Below are 5,000 nucleotides of genomic sequence, written 5' to 3'. Positions count from 1 at the left end.
ATACAAACATATACCAAAGGTTTTTTCCTCCTTACACGGGGGGTAGCCAAAAAGAAAAAAGCATAGAAATCACTCCCACCCATTTCATATCTCATATTTTTCCACTCCCCTCCCTCCCTTTTATCTTGGCACCTCCTGGATAACGGGTCATCCCTGCATCCTCTCCACTGCCCTGGGTCAGAAGCAGTGTCGTAAGACACAGCACATCCACAGCAAAGCCGCTTCATAAAATTCGGCGACCCCCCTTCTCCGTCCCCTCATGCAGAAAAGGAGAAGACGGGGAGAAATCCCTTCGGGCTGCGTTAAAAATTTTCATACATACTTCCTCACCCCCCATCCCCACCCACTCCCCCTCATGCATCACAACCTCATCTATACACAACCCTTCTCCATTCACCCCAATCTTCTGTCCTCTCCCGTCCTTCCTCCACAGACATTCCTCTCTTTTGTAAAGCCCCTTTCACCCCATCCATCCATCTCATCCTAGGACGCCCCCTCATATTCACTCCTTCCACCTCCGCCCTCCACACTTCTTTTGGTAATCTTTCTTCACTCATTCTTTCCATGTGTCCAAACCATCCCTATCTCCCAGCTCCCTTTCCACCCCTGTTCTCCTCCTCACATCCTCATTTCTCACTCGATCTAGCCTAGTAACCCCTATCATACTTCTCAGACATTTCATCTCAAACACATTCAAACTCCTTCTTCTCTTCCTCTCTCATGTTCCAAGTTTCTGCGCCGTACATTGCTGTTGGCATAATCACTCCTTCATATAACCTCCTCTTAGCATCCATTCCCAAATGTCTATTTCTCATTACACTTTTTAATCCACCAAGGCATTTACTCGCTTCTCTCAATCTACATTCTACCTCCACCCCCACTCCTCTTTTTCCTGTCACATTCGCACCCAAGTATATAAAAATATCCACTTCCTCCAGTTTCTCACCCTTAATGCTCACTTTCAGCCTACTGTCACTCTCTCCCCTTGTACATCTCATCACCTTACGTTTGCCCACATTTATCTTCAGCTTCCTTCTTTCACACACCTTCTCAAACTCTGTTACTAACTTCCTCAATCCCTCCTCTGATCCTGCTACAAGCGCAATGTCGTCAGCAAACAACAACTGGCTAACCTCCCACTTTTCTCCATTTTCTTTAATTATCTCCAACCCCTGACCCATTACCCTTGCATTCACCTCTCGCACCACCCCATCCATGTAAAGATTGAACAGCCAAGGCGACATAACACATCTCTGACGAAGTCCCACCTTTACCTCAGACCATTCACTCTCTCCATTTCTAATCCTAACACAAGCTCTACTACCCTCATAAAAACTCTTGACTGCTATTAACAGCTTTCCTCCTATCCCATATATATGCAGTACCTCCCACAGTGCCTTCCTGCCTACCCTGCCGTAAGCCTTTTCCAGATTCATAAAAGCCCAAAAAACATCCTTCCCCTTTCCTATAGCTTTCTCACATATCTGTCTTACCACAATAATCTGATCTACACATCCCCTACCTGTCCTAAAACCACACTGTTCCTCACCTATTACTCCCTCTGTTCCTCTCCTAATCCTCTCAATCAAGACCCTTCCATAAGCCTTCCCAACTACACTCAACAAGCTGATCCCTCTGTAACTACTACACTCACACTTGTCCCCCTTTCCTTTGTAAAGCGGAACTATACAGGCACTCCTCCAGTCCTCCGGAACTCTACCCTCTCTTAAGCAAACATTGAATAACCTCACCAGCCAGTCCACCATAACTGTACCTCCTTTCTTCAGACATTCTGCATGGTATCCATCTAACCCAGGTGCCTTACCTGCTCTCATCATCTTAACGGCTGCTTTCACTTCATCCTTCCCTATTTCTCCTCCATTTTCCTCACTCATCACTGTCATTTTCTTAGCGCTTCCCACTGCAACTACCTTTTCCTCCCTATCCTCCTTCACATTTAGCAACTCCCTAAAATACTCTGCCCATCTTCCTCTCACTGCCTTCTCTTCCATTATCATCTCTCCATCTGCACCTTTTACCTTTTCTTCTCTACTTGATTCGCCTCCTCTTTCTCTTTTAATTATATATATATATATATATATATATATATGCATATATGTATACATATATGTATATATATATGTATATGTATGCATATATATATGTATATGTATATATATATACATATATATATGTCTTATATAGTATTATATATGTATATATATATATATATATATATATATATATATATATATATGTGGCCAGACAGAATTGAATAGACACCAAGAAAATTGCATTTCTGCTCTTATTTAATGCTTAATGTTATTCAAATTTACCTAATATAGTATATTTACCTAGATTTATGTTTCAGATTACATACAAGATTAATCCAGTATGTCATAAACCAAAGGAGCAGTAGACCTATCTGAATTTCAGCGAGATCGTATTGTGGGTCAACATGAAGGTGGACTTAGTCAACACAAAATATCTGAAAATCTGTCAATACCCATTTCTACTATTAATAGAGTGATCGCACAATTTACCAGAGAAGGCAAGAAGGGCACAAAACATCATTCAGGTCGTTCCGGGCCCTCAGAAAGAACCTTGCGTGTTGTCAAAAGAAATGTCGAAGAGGATCAACGTTACAAGTCCTCTGACATAGCAGCACTACCTAATGTCAGTCCGAGAGCAGCTGCCAGGTATCTCTACAAGCTGGGTTACTATGGCAGAGCTCCATGAATGAAACCACTCCTTCGTCCAGCCAATATCAAGCGCAGAAAGGATTGGGCTGTTGAGATGGTGGAGATACCTGTGGCATTTTGGAGCATTGTCATTTTCTTTGATGAGTCATGATTCGCGTTATTTTCTGACAGTGGAGGAGTGTAGGTCTGGAGACTCTTTAGTCAAGAATTTGACCTCAAAGACTGTAGCCAACAGTGAAACATGGGGGCATTTCAATAATGGTTTGGGTTGCAATTTGGAGTGATGGTCGATCAGAACTTGTGGAGTATCAAGGAAACACCAATTCAGGCAAATATGTTTCTGTATTAAAGGAAGAACTCATTCCAATATTCTCCAGTGGTAGAATGAGTAAAAATGTCTTCCTGTTTATGGAAGGTGGAGCTCCTTGCTACACTGCTCAGGCAGCACAAAATTGGTTGAGCGATCAGGAAACTTCCATGGCCAAGTTAGTCCCCGTATATGAACCCTATTGAACACCTCTGGGGTATATTAGACCGATAACTTCAAAAATAGAACAGGAAGCCATCTTCAAAGCCCAAACTCTTAGGATTACTAAGGAAAACATGGCAAGAAATCCCTCAAGATAATATTCGAGAACTAATCACTAGCATCCTAGAAGGGTCCTGGCATTGACAAAAGCAAAGGGATGTCAACTAAGTATCAGTTATTCACATTGTGACCATTTCTAAGCACTTTAATGGTATCAATTGCTTGTTTAATGAATTAAACATTTTCTCTTGGTGTCTATTCAATTCTGTAATGTCTGTATATATATATTATATGTATATATATATATACATATAATATAAATATATATATATATATTTATATATACATATATATATATACATATATACATACAAATACATATATATATATATACACATAAATGTATATATACATATATATACATATATAAAAATATATATATATTCATATATGAATATCATATGCATACATATATATATATATATGCAGAAAGATCACTATAAACAACACGTGATCCAAAAATTTTGCTGGTAACCACTAAGGAAATCGGAAGAAAACAGTATATCCCAAGCGCTTTCGTGTAATTCACATCTTCAGGGGAATACAGAAAAAGTTGTGTTACAAAGAGGTTTAAAAATAACAAGATTATACACTAGGAAAGGAACAGGCAAGGTGTGAGATGTCACAAATTTTAACACTAGGAAAGGAACTGGCATTACACATGATGACACGAAATTATTACACTAGGAAAAGAACCGGTGAAGGACAAAAAGTCACATATGAAATAAGAATAAGTCTTGGTACACAAAGTCATCAAAAAAAAAAAAAAAAATCTAGAGAACAGCACAATTCACCAAATTAATTTTGGTCACATACAACCTGATTACAAATTTTGTTAATGATGAATTTATCTAATTTATAAATGCCATTACTGATATTAAGAGTAGAACCTTCAGAATTTTTTATAATACTACTTTCTATTATGTTTCAAATCCCTTGCAGAGATTGTGAAAAGTATTACATTGGACAAACGGGCAAAGAACTATCAACTAGAATTAAACAACATAAATATAGTGTTAGAACAGCACAAGAATCCAATGCTCTATTTGTTCACATGAAAGACTTCAATCATTGTATTAATTGGACTAATGCTTCCTCTATCATTTCTTGTAATTCATTTGTCAATAGAAACATAATAGAAAGTAGTATTATAAAAAATTCTGAAGGTTCTACTCTTAATATCAGTAATGGCATTTATAAATTAGATAAATTCATCATTAACAAAATTTGTAATCAGGTTGTATGTGACCAAAATTAATTTGGTGAATTGTGCTGTTCTCTAGATTTCTTTTTCTTTGATGACTTTGTGTACCAAGACTTATTCTTTTTTCATGTGTGACTTTTTGTCCTTCACCGGTTCCTTTCCTAGTGTAATATTTCGTGTCATCTTGTGCTATGCCAGTTCCTTTCCTAGTGTTTAATTTTTGTGACATCTCACACCTTGCCTGTTCCTTTCCTAGTGTATAATCTTGTTATTTTTAAACCTCTTTGTAATACAACTTTTTCTGTATTCCCCTGAAGATGTGAATTACACGAAAGCGCTTGGGATATACTGTTTTCTTCCGATTTCCTTAGTGGTTACCAGCAAAATATATATATATATACATATATAGATATATATTACATGTGCACATATATATGTGTTTTATATATATATATGTATATGCATATATGCATATATATGTATATATATATAACACATGTGTACA

This window comes from Oratosquilla oratoria, chromosome 29 (assembly GCF_046742065.1).
Source record: "Oratosquilla oratoria isolate Oo_2021 chromosome 29, ASM4674206v1, whole genome shotgun sequence".
Classification (NCBI taxonomy): domain Eukaryota; kingdom Metazoa; phylum Arthropoda; class Malacostraca; order Stomatopoda; family Squillidae; genus Oratosquilla; species Oratosquilla oratoria.
The sequence above is the reverse complement of the archived record's forward strand: the minus strand, read 5'-3'. Positions refer to the sequence as shown.